General features: G+C 52.5%; 33 non-coding genes across 33 annotated transcripts; 26 read left to right on the forward strand and 7 right to left on the reverse strand.

Moving 5' to 3' along the window:
• Window positions 1-116: 116 nt before the first annotated feature.
• Window positions 117-189, forward strand: Trnak-uuu. The gene has a single exon. It is a non-coding gene; the product is annotated as a tRNA-Lys (tRNA).
• A 139-nt stretch (window positions 190-328) lies between these two features.
• Window positions 329-410, forward strand: Trnas-aga. The gene has a single exon. It is a non-coding gene; the product is annotated as a tRNA-Ser (tRNA).
• A 276-nt stretch (window positions 411-686) lies between these two features.
• On the reverse strand, window positions 687-758 carry Trnag-ucc. Its single transcript has one exon. It is a non-coding gene; the product is annotated as a tRNA-Gly (tRNA).
• Window positions 759-1,735: 977 nt separating this feature from the next.
• Trnam-cau lies at window positions 1,736-1,808 on the forward strand. Its single transcript has one exon. It is a non-coding gene; the product is annotated as a tRNA-Met (tRNA).
• A 308-nt stretch (window positions 1,809-2,116) lies between these two features.
• Window positions 2,117-2,188, forward strand: Trnae-uuc. Its single transcript has one exon. It is a non-coding gene; the product is annotated as a tRNA-Glu (tRNA).
• A 296-nt stretch (window positions 2,189-2,484) lies between these two features.
• On the forward strand, window positions 2,485-2,557 carry Trnak-uuu. The gene has a single exon. It is a non-coding gene; the product is annotated as a tRNA-Lys (tRNA).
• A 139-nt stretch (window positions 2,558-2,696) lies between these two features.
• Trnas-aga lies at window positions 2,697-2,778 on the forward strand. Its single transcript has one exon. It is a non-coding gene; the product is annotated as a tRNA-Ser (tRNA).
• Window positions 2,779-3,054: 276 nt separating this feature from the next.
• Window positions 3,055-3,126, reverse strand: Trnag-ucc. The gene has a single exon. It is a non-coding gene; the product is annotated as a tRNA-Gly (tRNA).
• Window positions 3,127-4,106: 980 nt separating this feature from the next.
• Trnam-cau lies at window positions 4,107-4,179 on the forward strand. Its single transcript has one exon. It is a non-coding gene; the product is annotated as a tRNA-Met (tRNA).
• A 308-nt stretch (window positions 4,180-4,487) lies between these two features.
• On the forward strand, window positions 4,488-4,559 carry Trnae-uuc. Its single transcript has one exon. It is a non-coding gene; the product is annotated as a tRNA-Glu (tRNA).
• Window positions 4,560-4,855: 296 nt separating this feature from the next.
• Trnak-uuu lies at window positions 4,856-4,928 on the forward strand. The gene has a single exon. It is a non-coding gene; the product is annotated as a tRNA-Lys (tRNA).
• A 139-nt stretch (window positions 4,929-5,067) lies between these two features.
• On the forward strand, window positions 5,068-5,149 carry Trnas-aga. The gene has a single exon. It is a non-coding gene; the product is annotated as a tRNA-Ser (tRNA).
• A 267-nt stretch (window positions 5,150-5,416) lies between these two features.
• On the reverse strand, window positions 5,417-5,488 carry Trnag-ucc. Its single transcript has one exon. It is a non-coding gene; the product is annotated as a tRNA-Gly (tRNA).
• A 976-nt stretch (window positions 5,489-6,464) lies between these two features.
• On the forward strand, window positions 6,465-6,537 carry Trnam-cau. The gene has a single exon. It is a non-coding gene; the product is annotated as a tRNA-Met (tRNA).
• Window positions 6,538-6,845: 308 nt separating this feature from the next.
• Window positions 6,846-6,917, forward strand: Trnae-uuc. Its single transcript has one exon. It is a non-coding gene; the product is annotated as a tRNA-Glu (tRNA).
• Window positions 6,918-7,213: 296 nt separating this feature from the next.
• Window positions 7,214-7,286, forward strand: Trnak-uuu. Its single transcript has one exon. It is a non-coding gene; the product is annotated as a tRNA-Lys (tRNA).
• Window positions 7,287-7,425: 139 nt separating this feature from the next.
• Window positions 7,426-7,507, forward strand: Trnas-aga. Its single transcript has one exon. It is a non-coding gene; the product is annotated as a tRNA-Ser (tRNA).
• Window positions 7,508-7,782: 275 nt separating this feature from the next.
• Window positions 7,783-7,854, reverse strand: Trnag-ucc. Its single transcript has one exon. It is a non-coding gene; the product is annotated as a tRNA-Gly (tRNA).
• Window positions 7,855-8,830: 976 nt separating this feature from the next.
• Window positions 8,831-8,903, forward strand: Trnam-cau. The gene has a single exon. It is a non-coding gene; the product is annotated as a tRNA-Met (tRNA).
• A 308-nt stretch (window positions 8,904-9,211) lies between these two features.
• On the forward strand, window positions 9,212-9,283 carry Trnae-uuc. Its single transcript has one exon. It is a non-coding gene; the product is annotated as a tRNA-Glu (tRNA).
• A 296-nt stretch (window positions 9,284-9,579) lies between these two features.
• Window positions 9,580-9,652, forward strand: Trnak-uuu. Its single transcript has one exon. It is a non-coding gene; the product is annotated as a tRNA-Lys (tRNA).
• Window positions 9,653-9,791: 139 nt separating this feature from the next.
• On the forward strand, window positions 9,792-9,873 carry Trnas-aga. The gene has a single exon. It is a non-coding gene; the product is annotated as a tRNA-Ser (tRNA).
• A 275-nt stretch (window positions 9,874-10,148) lies between these two features.
• On the reverse strand, window positions 10,149-10,220 carry Trnag-ucc. Its single transcript has one exon. It is a non-coding gene; the product is annotated as a tRNA-Gly (tRNA).
• A 976-nt stretch (window positions 10,221-11,196) lies between these two features.
• Window positions 11,197-11,269, forward strand: Trnam-cau. The gene has a single exon. It is a non-coding gene; the product is annotated as a tRNA-Met (tRNA).
• Window positions 11,270-11,577: 308 nt separating this feature from the next.
• On the forward strand, window positions 11,578-11,649 carry Trnae-uuc. Its single transcript has one exon. It is a non-coding gene; the product is annotated as a tRNA-Glu (tRNA).
• A 296-nt stretch (window positions 11,650-11,945) lies between these two features.
• Trnak-uuu lies at window positions 11,946-12,018 on the forward strand. Its single transcript has one exon. It is a non-coding gene; the product is annotated as a tRNA-Lys (tRNA).
• Window positions 12,019-12,157: 139 nt separating this feature from the next.
• Window positions 12,158-12,239, forward strand: Trnas-aga. Its single transcript has one exon. It is a non-coding gene; the product is annotated as a tRNA-Ser (tRNA).
• A 275-nt stretch (window positions 12,240-12,514) lies between these two features.
• Trnag-ucc lies at window positions 12,515-12,586 on the reverse strand. Its single transcript has one exon. It is a non-coding gene; the product is annotated as a tRNA-Gly (tRNA).
• Window positions 12,587-13,562: 976 nt separating this feature from the next.
• On the forward strand, window positions 13,563-13,635 carry Trnam-cau. Its single transcript has one exon. It is a non-coding gene; the product is annotated as a tRNA-Met (tRNA).
• Window positions 13,636-13,943: 308 nt separating this feature from the next.
• Window positions 13,944-14,015, forward strand: Trnae-uuc. The gene has a single exon. It is a non-coding gene; the product is annotated as a tRNA-Glu (tRNA).
• A 296-nt stretch (window positions 14,016-14,311) lies between these two features.
• Trnak-uuu lies at window positions 14,312-14,384 on the forward strand. Its single transcript has one exon. It is a non-coding gene; the product is annotated as a tRNA-Lys (tRNA).
• Window positions 14,385-14,523: 139 nt separating this feature from the next.
• On the forward strand, window positions 14,524-14,605 carry Trnas-aga. Its single transcript has one exon. It is a non-coding gene; the product is annotated as a tRNA-Ser (tRNA).
• Window positions 14,606-14,880: 275 nt separating this feature from the next.
• Trnag-ucc lies at window positions 14,881-14,952 on the reverse strand. Its single transcript has one exon. It is a non-coding gene; the product is annotated as a tRNA-Gly (tRNA).
• Between the last annotated feature and the right edge of the window lie 867 nt (window positions 14,953-15,819).

Raw genomic sequence — 15,819 nt, forward strand, 5'->3', positions numbered from 1 at the left:
TGGGAAGTCGGTGAAGTCGCCAGTTGCGCCAGAAGCCAGAAATTACCGTAGTACGCCTACACACGCGTTCCAGTTATTTACATTGCTTGCAGCCGCTCCATCCACAACGAGCGTGAGCCCGGATGGCTCAGTCGGTAGAGCATTAGGCTTTTAACCTAAGGGTCCAGGGTTCAAGTCCCTGTCCGGGCGAAGATTTTAACGTTTCCGTAATGGCTCGTCTCGTAGCGATGGTAGCCCTGCCGTAATCAGTGCACGGAGTTCGTTTCCTGTCAACATTCTGCGCAGACCGGTTGGATTTTTCACGATTCCAGGGAAACTTGGGTTACGAGCAGTCGTGGCCGAGTGGTTAAGGCGTCTGACTAGAAATCAGATTCCCTCTGGGAGCGTAGGTTCGAGTCCTACCGACTGCGTCGGATTTTTCTTTTTTTTGTTTAAGAACAACGAGCAGAAAATTTCGCAGATTGCCTGTCGTTTTGGTACCTCTCCACACCTCGCCTCTCACAGCCGTTTATAGTGCCTGTCCTTTTGATAAGGGCGAATTCCAAGCGTCAGCTTTCGCGTCAGCCGAGCAAAGTCGGGACAAGTCGGGACATACTACAGGATGGTCTGCGTGGAGCTACGACGAAAAAAACCTTCATTTAACAGCACCCGGCTCACATACTCATACGAAAAAAACTAGCGCCATTTGCGGTGGCCGGGAATCGAACCCGGATCAACTGCTTGGAAGGCAACTATGCTCACCATTACACCACCACCGCACAGCCGCTGCTCGCAACGCCCCGCTGTGTCGGCTTCCTGCCCGCCAGCAGCGGCCCACGGTGATAGTAGCTGCAGGCGCTTTTCGAGGTAGGAGGGTGCATCCACACGCATTCGGGTAGCGCCTCCACGCACGCTGCGTCTTTGGGCAAGACTAGTCGCCGCGGCCGCAAGGTTACTCACACGATAGAGATGAGCATTCGTTTTAAGGCAGTGTAGTGGAGCACTCCGCGTGTGTAGCACTTTTTTCGGTTGTATCCGACGTCGCTGGGTGGCAATCCCACTTTCCCCTGCAGAAAAGTGCTCGGGAAGCACGGGCAGCTTGACGAGCATCGCTGGTTCAATGGCATGTGCCTCAGTAGTGCAGTAGGCAGCGCGTAAGTCTCATAATCTTAAGGCTTGCCGGCACGATAGCTCAGCGTGTTCGGTCTGAGAGTTATCTGCCCTCTGTAATAAAAGACCGAGTCAACGATGAACTTGAACGGGCGCCATCGGACGTCCGCCCCCAACAAATGCAACGAAAGAAATGAGAAGAAAAAAAAAAAATTGGTGAATGCTCGCTTAGCATGCGGACGGCCCGGGTTCGATTCCCGGCCGATGCATCGTTCTGCTGTTCTCGCTCTAATGCTGCCGCGCCGATTCCTCGCCTGAGCTGCGTCAGCCTCAGGAATGTATAGCAGGATTCGCTGTGAGAGGAACCATACACGCAGCACGCAATAGACCGTACTTGAACGGTCGTATGCTATTTCTGAACTCTGACGTCGGCCTGTCCCAACAGGCCGCTGTGTTCAGGTGCCGCAAGGGCGATGTACTGTAACCTCGGGCAGTGCTGCGTTCCGTTGAAAAAACTGCGGCAGCAGTTTAATCTAGCAAGTAGGGAAAGCACGTGTAGCAACACAACAGATTCTTGAGAAAGCGCGAACTGTCTATCTCTAATATGAGAGACTTACCAAGTTTCCTGTAACGTTACTTGCAACGTGCCTCGGTAGCGCAGTAGGTAGCGCGTAAGTCTCATAATCTTAAGGTCGTGAGTTCGATCCTCACCCGGGGCATTTAATTTGCTGTACATCATGGCTGAATTAACGGCGTTGCTGTTGCTAGGGAACGAACTTAATTGTCGTTCGTTATCCATAAGGAGTCTACGCCTCAGCGTCAATACGTTTATTTCCAATTATGACAACGTACAACTTTGATCTTTCTCCTCCCTTGTTAGGAGTAAAATAATGAATAGTCAATTTCGGGCTGTGCGCCATGCCAGTCTGTAGGCGCAAATATGCTCGCAAACGGAGAACTGCACTGAGTCCAGATTCAGCACGAAATACGAGAGGAGACGGAGAAAACCTCACGCTTATCGAGCAAATCCGGTGTGGTCTAGTGGCTAGGATACCTGGCTTTCACCCAGGAGGCCCGGGTTCGATTCCCGGTACCGGAACGGAAGTTTTTGCGCACACAACGCTCCATGTTTTGGCCTTCGAACTGTCGTTTGTCGCCCACCTTCCGAAGCTTCGACCGAACGTAATCGGGGAAAACAGGCACATGATGCAATTACTGTCGGCACCGGAATAAAGGGAGAAGAGGCACTGGTCCGTGGTTGGGCTGCTACCAGCGTCAGTGGGAAGTCGGTGAAGTCGCCAGTTGCGCCAGAAGCCAGAAATTACCGTAGTACGCCTACACACGCGTTCCAGTTATTTACATTGCTTGCAGCCGCTCCATCCACAACGAGCGTGAGCCCGGATAGCTCAGTCGGTAGAGCATTAGGCTTTTAACCTAAGGGTCCAGGGTTCAAGTCCCTGTCCGGGCGAAGATTTTAACGTTTCCGTAATGGCTCGTCTCGTAGCGATGGTAGCCCTGCCGTAATCAGTGCACGGAGTTCGTTTCCTGTCAACATTCTGCGCAGACCGGTTGGATTTTTCACGATTCCAGGGAAACTTGGGTTACGAGCAGTCGTGGCCGAGTGGTTAAGGCGTCTGACTAGAAATCAGATTCCCTCTGGGAGCGTAGGTTCGAGTCCTACCGACTGCGTCGGATTTTTCTTTTTTTTGTTTAAGAACAACGAGCAGAAAATTTCGCAGATTGCCTGTCGTTTTGGTACCTCTCCACACCTCGCCTCTCACAGCCGTTTATAGTGCCTGTCCTTTTGATAAGGGCGAATTCCAAGCGTCAGCTTTCGCGTCAGCCGAGCAAAGTCGGGACAAGTCGGGACATACTACAGGATGGTCTGCGTGGAGCTACGACGAAAAAAACCTTCATTTAACAGCACCCGGCTCACATACTCATACGAAAAAAACTAGCGCCATTTGCGGTGGCCGGGAATCGAACCCGGATCAACTGCTTGGAAGGCAACTATGCTCACCATTACACCACCACCGCACAGCCGCTGCTCGCAACGCCCCGCTGTGTCGGCTTCCTGCCCGCCAGCAGCGGCCCACGGTGATAGTAGCTGCAGGCGCTTTTCGAGGTAGGAGGGTGCATCCACACGCATTCGGGTAGCGCCTCCACGCACGCTGCGTCTTTGGGCAAGACTAGTCGCCGCGGCCGCAAGGTTACTCACACGATAGAGATGAGCATTCGTTTTAAGGCAGTGTAGTGGAGCACTCCGCGTGTGTAGCACTTTTTTCGGTTGTATCCGACGTCGCTGGGTGGCAATCCCACTTTCCCCTGCAGAAAAGTGCTCGGGAAGCACGGGCAGCTTGACGAGCATCGCTGGTTCAATGGCATGTGCCTCAGTAGTGCAGTAGGCAGCGCGTAAGTCTCATAATCTTAAGGCTTGCCGGCACGATAGCTCAGCGTGTTCGGTCTGAGAGTTATCTGCCCTCTGTAATAAAAGACCGAGTCAACGATGAACTTGAACGCGGGCGCCATCGGACGTCCGCCCCCAACAAATGCAACGAAAGAAATGAGAAGAAAAAAAAAAAAATTGGTGAATGCTCGCTTAGCATGCGGACGGCCCGGGTTCGATTCCCGGCCGATGCATCGTTCTGCTGTTCTCGCTCTAATGCTGCCGCGCCGATTCCTCGCCTGAGCTGCGTCAGCCTCAGGAATGTATAGCAGGATTCGCTGTGAGAGGAACCATACACGCAGCACGCAATAGACCGTACTTGAACGGTCGTATGCTATTTCTGAACTCTGACGTCGGCCTGTCCCAACAGGCCGCTGTGTTCAGGTGCCGCAAGGGCGATGTACTGTAACCTCGGGCAGTGCTGCGTTCCGTTGAAAAAACTGCGGCAGCAGTTTAATCTAGCAAGTAGGGAAAGCACGTGTAGCAACACAACAGATTCTTGAGAAAGCGCGAACTGTCTATCTCTAATATGAGAGACTTACCAAGTTTCCTGTAACGTTACTTGCAACGTGCCTCGGTAGCGCAGTAGGTAGCGCGTAAGTCTCATAATCTTAAGGTCGTGAGTTCGATCCTCACCCGGGGCATTTAATTTGCTGTACATCATGGCTGAATTAACGGCGTTGCTGTTGCTAGGGAACGAACTTAATTGTCGTTCGTTATCCATAAGGAGTCTACGCCTCAGCGTCAATACGTTTATTTCCAATTATGACAACGTACAACTTTGATCTTTCTCCTCCCTTGTTAGGAGTAAAATAATGAATAGTCAATTTCGGGCTGTGCGCCATGCCAGTCTGTAGGCGCAAATATGCTCGCAAACGGAGAACTGCACTGAGTCCAGATTCAGCACGAAATACGAGAGGAGACGGAGAAAACCTCACGCTTATCGAGCAAATCCGGTGTGGTCTAGTGGCTAGGATACCTGGCTTTCACCCAGGAGGCCCGGGTTCGATTCCCGGTACCGGAACGGAAGTTTTTGCGCACACAACGCTCCATGTTTTGGCCTTCGAACTGTCGTTTGTCGCCCACCTTCCGAAGCTTCGACCGAACGTAATCGGGGAAAACAGGCACATGATGCAATTACTGTCGGCACCGGAATAAAGGGAGAAGAGGCACTGGTCCGTGGTTGGGCTGCTACCAGCGTCAGTGGGAAGTCGGTGAAGTCGCCAGTTGCGCCAGAAGCCAGAAATTACCGTAGTACGCCTACACACGCGTTCCAGTTATTTACATTGCTTGCAGCCGCTCCATCCACAACGAGCGTGAGCCCGGATGGCTCAGTCGGTAGAGCATTAGGCTTTTAACCTAAGGGTCCAGGGTTCAAGTCCCTGTCCGGGCGAAGATTTTAACGTTTCCGTAATGGCTCGTCTCGTAGCGATGGTAGCCCTGCCGTAATCAGTGCACGGAGTTCGTTTCCTGTCAACATTCTGCGCAGACCGGTTGGATTTTTCACGATTCCAGGGAAACTTGGGTTACGAGCAGTCGTGGCCGAGTGGTTAAGGCGTCTGACTAGAAATCAGATTCCCTCTGGGAGCGTAGGTTCGAGTCCTACCGACTGCGTCGGATTTTTGTTTAAGAACAACGAGCAGAAAATTTCGCAGATTGCCTGTCGTTTTGGTACCTCTCCACACCTCGCCTCTCACAGCCGTTTATAGTGCCTGTCCTTTTGATAAGGGCGAATTCCAAGCGTCAGCTTTCGCGTCAGCCGAGCAAAGTCGGGACAAGTCGGGACATACTACAGGATGGTCTGCGTGGAGCTACGACGAAAAAAACCTTCATTTAACAGCACGCGGCTCACATACTCATACGAAAAAAACTAGCGCCACTTGCGGTGGCCGGGAATCGATCCCGGATCAACTGCTTGGAAGGCAACTATGCTCACCATTACACCACCACCGCACAGCCGCTGCTCGCAACGCCCCGCTGTGTCGGCTTCCTGCCCGCCAGCAGCGGCCCACGGTGATAGTAGCTGCAGGCGCTTTTCGAGGTAGGAGGGTGCATCCACACGCATTCGGGTAGCGCCTCCACGCACGCTGCGTCTTTGGGCAAGACTAGTCGCCGCGGCCGCAAGGTTACTCACACGATAGAGATGAGCATTCGTTTTAAGGCAGTGTAGTGGAGCACTCCGCGTGTGTAGCACTTTTTTCGGTTGTATCCGACGTCGCTGGGTGGCAATCCCACTTTCCCCTGCAGAAAAGTGCTCGGGAAGCACGGGCAGCTTGACGAGCATCGCTGGTTCAATGGCATGTGCCTCAGTAGTGCAGTAGGCAGCGCGTAAGTCTCATAATCTTAAGGCTTGCCGGCACGATAGCTCAGCGTGTTCGGTCTGAGAGTTATCTGCCCTCTGTAATAAAAGACCGAGTCAACGATGAACTTGAACGGGCGCCATCGGACGTCCGCCCCCAACAAATGCAACGAAAGAAATGAGAAGAAAAAAAAAATTGGTGAATGCTCGCTTAGCATGCGGACGGCCCGGGTTCGATTCCCGGCCGATGCATCGTTCTGCTGTTCTCGCTATAATGCTGCCGCGCCGATTCCTCGCCTGAGCTGCGTCAGCCTCAGGAATGTATAGCAGGATTCGCTGTGAGAGGAACCATACACGCAGCACGCAATAGACCGTACTTGAACGGTCGCATGCTATTTCTGAACTCTGACGTCGGCCTGTCCCAACAGGCCGCTGTGTTCAGGTGCCGCAAGGGCGATGTACTGTAACCTCAGGCAGTGCTGCGTTCCGTTGAAAAAGCTGCGGCAGCAGTTTAATCTAGCAAGTAGGGAAAGCACGTGTAGCAACACAACAGATTCTTGAGAAAGCGCGAACTGTCTAATCTCTAATATGAGAGACTTACCAAGTTTCCTGTAACGTTACTTGCACCGTGCCTCGGTAGCGCAGTAGGTAGCGCGTAAGTCTCATAATCTTAAGGTCGTGAGTTCGATCCTCACCCCGGGCATTTAATTTGCTGTACATCATGGCTGAATTAACGGCGTTGCTGTTGCTAGGGAACGAACTTAATTGTCGTTCGTTATCCATAAGGAGTCTACGCCTCAGCGTCAATACGTTTATTTCCAATTATGACAACGTACAACTTTGATCTTTCTCTTCCCTTGTTAGGAGTAAAATAATGAATAGTCAATTTCGGGCTGTGCGCCATGCCAGTCTGTAGGCTCAAATATGCTCGCAAACGGAGAACTGCACTGAGTCCAGATTCAGCACGAAATACGAGAGGAGACGGAGAAAACCTGACGCTTATCGAGCAAATCCGGTGTGGTCTAGTGGCTAGGATACCTGGCTTTCACCCAGGAGGCCCTGGTTCGATTCCCGGTACCGGAACGGAAGTTTTTGCGCACACAACGCTCCATGTTTTGGCCTTCGAACTGTCGTTTGTCGCCCACCTTCCGAAGCTTCGACCGAACGTAATCGGGGAAAACAGGCACATGATGCAATTACTGTCGGCACCGGAATAAAGGGAGAAGAGGCACTGGTCCGTTGTTGGGCTGCTACCAGCGTCAGTGGGAAGTCGGTGAAGTCGCCAGTTGCGCCAGAAGCCAGAAATTACCGTAGTACGCCTACAAACGCGTTCCAGTTATTTACATTGCTTGCAGCCGCTCCGTCCACAACGAGCGTGAGCCCGGATAGCTCAGTCGGTAGAGCATTAGGCTTTTAACCTAAGGGTCCAGGGTTCAAGTCCCTGTCCGGGCGGAGATTTTAACGTTTCCGTAATGGCTCGTCTCGTAGCGATGGTAGCCCTGCCGTAATCAGTGCACGGAGTTCGTTTCCTGTCAACATTCTGCGCAGACCGGTTGGATTTTTCACGATTCCTGGGAAACTTGGGTTACGAGCAGTCGTGGCCGAGTGGTTAAGGCGTCTGACTAGAAATCAGATTCCCTCTGGGAGCGTAGGTTCGAGTCCTACCGACTGCGTCGGATTTTTCTTTTTTTGTTTAAGAACAACGAGCAGAAAATTTCGCAGATTGCCTGTCGTTTTGGTACCTCTCCACACCTCGCCTCTCACAGCCGTTTATAGTGCCTGTCCTTTTGATAAGGGCGAATTCCAAGCGTCAGCTTTCGCGTCAGCCGAGCAAAGTCGGGACAAGTCGGGACATACTACAGGATGGTCTGCGTGGAGCTACGACGAAAAAAACCTTCATTTAACAGCACGCGGCTCACATACTCATACGAAAAAAACTAGCGCCACTTGCGGTGGCCGGGAATCGATCCCGGATCAACTGCTTGGAAGGCAACTATGCTCACCATTACACCACCACCGCACAGCCGCTGCTCGCAACGCCCCGCTGTGTCGGCTTCCTGCCCGCCAGCAGCGGCCCACGGTGATAGTAGCTGCAGGCGCTTTTCGAGGTAGGAGGGTGCATCCACACGCATTCGGGTAGCGCCTCCACGCACGCTGCGTCTTTGGGCAAGACTAGTCGCCGCGGCCGCAAGGTTACTCACACGATAGAGATGAGCATTCGTTTTAAGGCAGTGTAGTGGAGCACTCCGCGTGTGTAGCACTTTTTTCGGTTGTATCCGACGTCGCTGGGTGGCAATCCCACTTTCCCCTGCAGAAAAGTGCTCGGGAAGCACGGGCAGCTTGACGAGCATCGCTGGTTCAATGGCATGTGCCTCAGTAGTGCAGTAGGCAGCGCGTAAGTCTCATAATCTTAAGGCTTGCCGGCACGATAGCTCAGCGTGTTCGGTCTGAGAGTTATCTGCCCTCTGTAATAAAAGACCGAGTCAACGATGAACTTGAACGGGCGCCATCGGACGTCCGCCCCCAACAAATGCAACGAAAGAAATGAGAAGAAAAAAAAAATTGGTGAATGCTCGCTTAGCATGCGGACGGCCCGGGTTCGATTCCCGGCCGATGCATCGTTCTGCTGTTCTCGCTATAATGCTGCCGCGCCGATTCCTCGCCTGAGCTGCGTCAGCCTCAGGAATGTATAGCAGGATTCGCTGTGAGAGGAACCATACACGCAGCACGCAATAGACCGTACTTGAACGGTCGCATGCTATTTCTGAACTCTGACGTCGGCCTGTCCCAACAGGCCGCTGTGTTCAGGTGCCGCAAGGGCGATGTACTGTAACCTCAGGCAGTGCTGCGTTCCGTTGAAAAAGCTGCGGCAGCAGTTTAATCTAGCAAGTAGGGAAAGCACGTGTAGCAACACAACAGATTCTTGAGAAAGCGCGAACTGTCTAATCTCTAATATGAGAGACTTACCAAGTTTCCTGTAACGTTACTTGCACCGTGCCTCGGTAGCGCAGTAGGTAGCGCGTAAGTCTCATAATCTTAAGGTCGTGAGTTCGATCCTCACCCCGGGCATTTAATTTGCTGTACATCATGGCTGAATTAACGGCGTTGCTGTTGCTAGGGAACGAACTTAATTGTCGTTCGTTATCCATAAGGAGTCTACGCCTCAGCGTCAATACGTTTATTTCCAATTATGACAACGTACAACTTTGATCTTTCTCTTCCCTTGTTAGGAGTAAAATAATGAATAGTCAATTTCGGGCTGTGCGCCATGCCAGTCTGTAGGCTCAAATATGCTCGCAAACGGAGAACTGCACTGAGTCCAGATTCAGCACGAAATACGAGAGGAGACGGAGAAAACCTGACGCTTATCGAGCAAATCCGGTGTGGTCTAGTGGCTAGGATACCTGGCTTTCACCCAGGAGGCCCTGGTTCGATTCCCGGTACCGGAACGGAAGTTTTTGCGCACACAACGCTCCATGTTTTGGCCTTCGAACTGTCGTTTGTCGCCCACCTTCCGAAGCTTCGACCGAACGTAATCGGGGAAAACAGGCACATGATGCAATTACTGTCGGCACCGGAATAAAGGGAGAAGAGGCACTGGTCCGTTGTTGGGCTGCTACCAGCGTCAGTGGGAAGTCGGTGAAGTCGCCAGTTGCGCCAGAAGCCAGAAATTACCGTAGTACGCCTACAAACGCGTTCCAGTTATTTACATTGCTTGCAGCCGCTCCGTCCACAACGAGCGTGAGCCCGGATAGCTCAGTCGGTAGAGCATTAGGCTTTTAACCTAAGGGTCCAGGGTTCAAGTCCCTGTCCGGGCGGAGATTTTAACGTTTCCGTAATGGCTCGTCTCGTAGCGATGGTAGCCCTGCCGTAATCAGTGCACGGAGTTCGTTTCCTGTCAACATTCTGCGCAGACCGGTTGGATTTTTCACGATTCCTGGGAAACTTGGGTTACGAGCAGTCGTGGCCGAGTGGTTAAGGCGTCTGACTAGAAATCAGATTCCCTCTGGGAGCGTAGGTTCGAGTCCTACCGACTGCGTCGGATTTTTCTTTTTTTGTTTAAGAACAACGAGCAGAAAATTTCGCAGATTGCCTGTCGTTTTGGTACCTCTCCACACCTCGCCTCTCACAGCCGTTTATAGTGCCTGTCCTTTTGATAAGGGCGAATTCCAAGCGTCAGCTTTCGCGTCAGCCGAGCAAAGTCGGGACAAGTCGGGACATACTACAGGATGGTCTGCGTGGAGCTACGACGAAAAAAACCTTCATTTAACAGCACGCGGCTCACATACTCATACGAAAAAAACTAGCGCCACTTGCGGTGGCCGGGAATCGATCCCGGATCAACTGCTTGGAAGGCAACTATGCTCACCATTACACCACCACCGCACAGCCGCTGCTCGCAACGCCCCGCTGTGTCGGCTTCCTGCCCGCCAGCAGCGGCCCACGGTGATAGTAGCTGCAGGCGCTTTTCGAGGTAGGAGGGTGCATCCACACGCATTCGGGTAGCGCCTCCACGCACGCTGCGTCTTTGGGCAAGACTAGTCGCCGCGGCCGCAAGGTTACTCACACGATAGAGATGAGCATTCGTTTTAAGGCAGTGTAGTGGAGCACTCCGCGTGTGTAGCACTTTTTTCGGTTGTATCCGACGTCGCTGGGTGGCAATCCCACTTTCCCCTGCAGAAAAGTGCTCGGGAAGCACGGGCAGCTTGACGAGCATCGCTGGTTCAATGGCATGTGCCTCAGTAGTGCAGTAGGCAGCGCGTAAGTCTCATAATCTTAAGGCTTGCCGGCACGATAGCTCAGCGTGTTCGGTCTGAGAGTTATCTGCCCTCTGTAATAAAAGACCGAGTCAACGATGAACTTGAACGGGCGCCATCGGACGTCCGCCCCCAACAAATGCAACGAAAGAAATGAGAAGAAAAAAAAAATTGGTGAATGCTCGCTTAGCATGCGGACGGCCCGGGTTCGATTCCCGGCCGATGCATCGTTCTGCTGTTCTCGCTATAATGCTGCCGCGCCGATTCCTCGCCTGAGCTGCGTCAGCCTCAGGAATGTATAGCAGGATTCGCTGTGAGAGGAACCATACACGCAGCACGCAATAGACCGTACTTGAACGGTCGCATGCTATTTCTGAACTCTGACGTCGGCCTGTCCCAACAGGCCGCTGTGTTCAGGTGCCGCAAGGGCGATGTACTGTAACCTCAGGCAGTGCTGCGTTCCGTTGAAAAAGCTGCGGCAGCAGTTTAATCTAGCAAGTAGGGAAAGCACGTGTAGCAACACAACAGATTCTTGAGAAAGCGCGAACTGTCTAATCTCTAATATGAGAGACTTACCAAGTTTCCTGTAACGTTACTTGCACCGTGCCTCGGTAGCGCAGTAGGTAGCGCGTAAGTCTCATAATCTTAAGGTCGTGAGTTCGATCCTCACCCCGGGCATTTAATTTGCTGTACATCATGGCTGAATTAACGGCGTTGCTGTTGCTAGGGAACGAACTTAATTGTCGTTCGTTATCCATAAGGAGTCTACGCCTCAGCGTCAATACGTTTATTTCCAATTATGACAACGTACAACTTTGATCTTTCTCTTCCCTTGTTAGGAGTAAAATAATGAATAGTCAATTTCGGGCTGTGCGCCATGCCAGTCTGTAGGCTCAAATATGCTCGCAAACGGAGAACTGCACTGAGTCCAGATTCAGCACGAAATACGAGAGGAGACGGAGAAAACCTGACGCTTATCGAGCAAATCCGGTGTGGTCTAGTGGCTAGGATACCTGGCTTTCACCCAGGAGGCCCTGGTTCGATTCCCGGTACCGGAACGGAAGTTTTTGCGCACACAACGCTCCATGTTTTGGCCTTCGAACTGTCGTTTGTCGCCCACCTTCCGAAGCTTCGACCGAACGTAATCGGGGAAAACAGGCACATGATGCAATTACTGTCGGCACCGGAATAAAGGGAGAAGAGGCACTGGTCCGTTGTTGGGCTGCTACCAGCGTCAGTGGGAAGTCGGTGAAGTCGCCAGTTGCGCCAGAAGCCAGAAATTACCGTAGTACGCCTACAAACGCGTTCCAGTTATTTACATTGCTTGCAGCCGCTCCGTCCACAACGAGCGTGAGCCCGGATAGCTCAGTCGGTAGAGCATTAGGCTTTTAACCTAAGGGTCCAGGGTTCAAGTCCCTGTCCGGGCGGAGATTTTAACGTTTCCGTAATGGCTCGTCTCGTAGCGATGGTAGCCCTGCCGTAATCAGTGCACGGAGTTCGTTTCCTGTCAACATTCTGCGCAGACCGGTTGGATTTTTCACGATTCCTGGGAAACTTGGGTTACGAGCAGTCGTGGCCGAGTGGTTAAGGCGTCTGACTAGAAATCAGATTCCCTCTGGGAGCGTAGGTTCGAGTCCTACCGACTGCGTCGGATTTTTCTTTTTTTGTTTAAGAACAACGAGCAGAAAATTTCGCAGATTGCCTGTCGTTTTGGTACCTCTCCACACCTCGCCTCTCACAGCCGTTTATAGTGCCTGTCCTTTTGATAAGGGCGAATTCCAAGCGTCAGCTTTCGCGTCAGCCGAGCAAAGTCGGGACAAGTCGGGACATACTACAGGATGGTCTGCGTGGAGCTACGACGAAAAAAACCTTCATTTAACAGCACGCGGCTCACATACTCATACGAAAAAAACTAGCGCCACTTGCGGTGGCCGGGAATCGATCCCGGATCAACTGCTTGGAAGGCAACTATGCTCACCATTACACCACCACCGCACAGCCGCTGCTCGCAACGCCCCGCTGTGTCGGCTTCCTGCCCGCCAGCAGCGGCCCACGGTGATAGTAGCTGCAGGCGCTTTTCGAGGTAGGAGGGTGCATCCACACGCATTCGGGTAGCGCCTCCACGCACGCTGCGTCTTTGGGCAAGACTAGTCGCCGCGGCCGCAAGGTTACTCACACGATAGAGATGAGCATTCGTTTTAAGGCAGTGTAGTGGAGCACTCCGCGTGTGTAGCACTTTTTTCGGTTGTATCCGACGTCGCTGGGTGGCAATCCCACTTTCCCCTGCAGAAAAGTGCTCGGGAAGCACGGGCAGCTTGACGAGCATCGCTGGTTCAATGGCATGTGCCTCAGTAGTGCAGTAGGCAGCGCGTAAGTCTCATAATCTTAAGGCTTGCCGGCACGATAGCTCAGCGTGTTCGGTCTGAGAGTTATCTGCCCTCTGTAATAAAAGACCGAGTCAACGATGAACTTGAACGGGCGCCATCGGACGTCCGCCCCCAACAAATGCAACGAAAGAAATGAGAAGAAAAAAAAAATTGGTGAATGCTCGCTTAGCATGCGGACGGCCCGGGTTCGATTCCCGGCCGATGCATCGTTCTGCTGTTCTCGCTATAATGCTGCCGCGCCGATTCCTCGCCTGAGCTGCGTCAGCCTCAGGAATGTATAGCAGGATTCGCTGTGAGAGGAACCATACACGCAGCACGCAATAGACCGTACTTGAACGGTCGCATGCTATTTCTGAACTCTGACGTCGGCCTGTCCCAACAGGCCGCTGTGTTCAGGTGCCGCAAGGGCGATGTACTGTAACCTCAGGCAGTGCTGCGTTCCGTTGAAAAAGCTGCGGCAGCAGTTTAATCTAGCAAGTAGGGAAAGCACGTGTAGCAACACAACAGATTCTTGAGAAAGCGCGAACTGTCTAATCTCTAATATGAGAGACTTACCAAGTTTCCTGTAACGTTACTTGCACCGTGCCTCGGTAGCGCAGTAGGTAGCGCGTAAGTCTCATAATCTTAAGGTCGTGAGTTCGATCCTCACCCCGGGCATTTAATTTGCTGTACATCATGGCTGAATTAACGGCGTTGCTGTTGCTAGGGAACGAACTTAATTGTCGTTCGTTATCCATAAGGAGTCTACGCCTCAGCGTCAATACGTTTATTTCCAATTATGACAACGTACAACTTTGATCTTTCTCTTCCCTTGTTAGGAGTAAAATAATGAATAGTCAATTTCGGGCTGTGCGCCATGCCAGTCTGTAGGCTCAAATATGCTCGCAAACGGAGAACTGCACTGAGTCCAGATTCAGCACGAAATACGAGAGGAGACGGAGAAAACCTGACGCTTATCGAGCAAATCCGGTGTGGTCTAGTGGCTAGGATACCTGGCTTTCACCCAGGAGGCCCTGGTTCGATTCCCGGTACCGGAACGGAAGTTTTTGCGCACACAACGCTCCATGTTTTGGCCTTCGAACTGTCGTTTGTCGCCCACCTTCCGAAGCTTCGACCGAACGTAATCGGGGAAAACAGGCACATGATGCAATTACTGTCGGCACCGGAATAAAGGGAGAAGAGGCACTGGTCCGTTGTTGGGCTGCTACCAGCGTCAGTGGGAAGTCGGTGAAGTCGCCAGTTGCGCCAGAAGCCAGAAATTACCGTAGTACGCCTACAAACGCGTTCCAGTTATTTACATTGCTTGCAGCCGCTCCGTCCACAACGAGCGTGAGCCCGGATAGCTCAGTCGGTAGAGCATTAGGCTTTTAACCTAAGGGTCCAGGGTTCAAGTCCCTGTCCGGGCGGAGATTTTAACGTTTCCGTAATGGCTCGTCTCGTAGCGATGGTAGCCCTGCCGTAATCAGTGCACGGAGTTCGTTTCCTGTCAACATTCTGCGCAGACCGGTTGGATTTTTCACGATTCCTGGGAAACTTGGGTTACGAGCAGTCGTGGCCGAGTGGTTAAGGCGTCTGACTAGAAATCAGATTCCCTCTGGGAGCGTAGGTTCGAGTCCTACCGACTGCGTCGGATTTTTCTTTTTTTGTTTAAGAACAACGAGCAGAAAATTTCGCAGATTGCCTGTCGTTTTGGTACCTCTCCACACCTCGCCTCTCACAGCCGTTTATAGTGCCTGTCCTTTTGATAAGGGCGAATTCCAAGCGTCAGCTTTCGCGTCAGCCGAGCAAAGTCGGGACAAGTCGGGACATACTACAGGATGGTCTGCGTGGAGCTACGACGAAAAAAACCTTCATTTAACAGCACGCGGCTCACATACTCATACGAAAAAAACTAGCGCCACTTGCGGTGGCCGGGAATCGATCCCGGATCAACTGCTTGGAAGGCAACTATGCTCACCATTACACCACCACCGCACAGCCGCTGCTCGCAACGCCCCGCTGTGTCGGCTTCCTGCCCGCCAGCAGCGGCCCACGGTGATAGTAGCTGCAGGCGCTTTTCGAGGTAGGAGGGTGCATCCACACGCATTCGGGTAGCGCCTCCACGCACGCTGCGTCTTTGGGCAAGACTAGTCGCCGCGGCCGCAAGGTTACTCACACGATAGAGATGAGCATTCGTTTTAAGGCAGTGTAGTGGAGCACTCCGCGTGTGTAGCACTTTTTTCGGTTGTATCCGACGTCGCTGGGTGGCAATCCCACTTTCCCCTGCAGAAAAGTGCTCGGGAAGCACGGGCAGCTTGACGAGCATCGCTGGTTCAATGGCATGTGCCTCAGTAGTGCAGTAGGCAGCGCGTAAGTCTCATAATCTTAAGGCTTGCCGGCACGATAGCTCAGCGTGTTCGGTCTGAGAGTTATCTGCCCTCTGTAATAAAAGACCGAGTCAACGATGAACTTGAACGGGCGCCATCGGACGTCCGCCCCCAACAAATGCAACGAAAGAAATGAGAAGAAAAAAAAAATTGGTGAATGCTCGCTTAGCATGCGGACGGCCCGGGTTCGATTCCCGGCCGATGCATCGTTCTGCTGTTCTCGCTATAATGCTGCCGCGCCGATTCCTCGCCTGAGCTGCGTCAGCCTCAGGAATGTATAGCAGGATTCGCTGTGAGAGGAACCATACACGCAGCACGCAATAGACCGTACTTGAACGGTCGCATGCTATTTCTGAACTCTGACGTCGGCCTGTCCCAACAGGCCGCTGTGTTCAGGTGCCGCAAGGGCGATGTACTGTAACCTCAGGCAGTGCTGCGTTCCGTTGAAAAAGCTGCGGCAGCAGTTTAATCTAGC

This window comes from Schistocerca piceifrons, unplaced genomic scaffold, assembly GCF_021461385.2.
Source record: "Schistocerca piceifrons isolate TAMUIC-IGC-003096 unplaced genomic scaffold, iqSchPice1.1 HiC_scaffold_1363, whole genome shotgun sequence".
NCBI classification, from domain to species: domain Eukaryota; kingdom Metazoa; phylum Arthropoda; class Insecta; order Orthoptera; family Acrididae; genus Schistocerca; species Schistocerca piceifrons.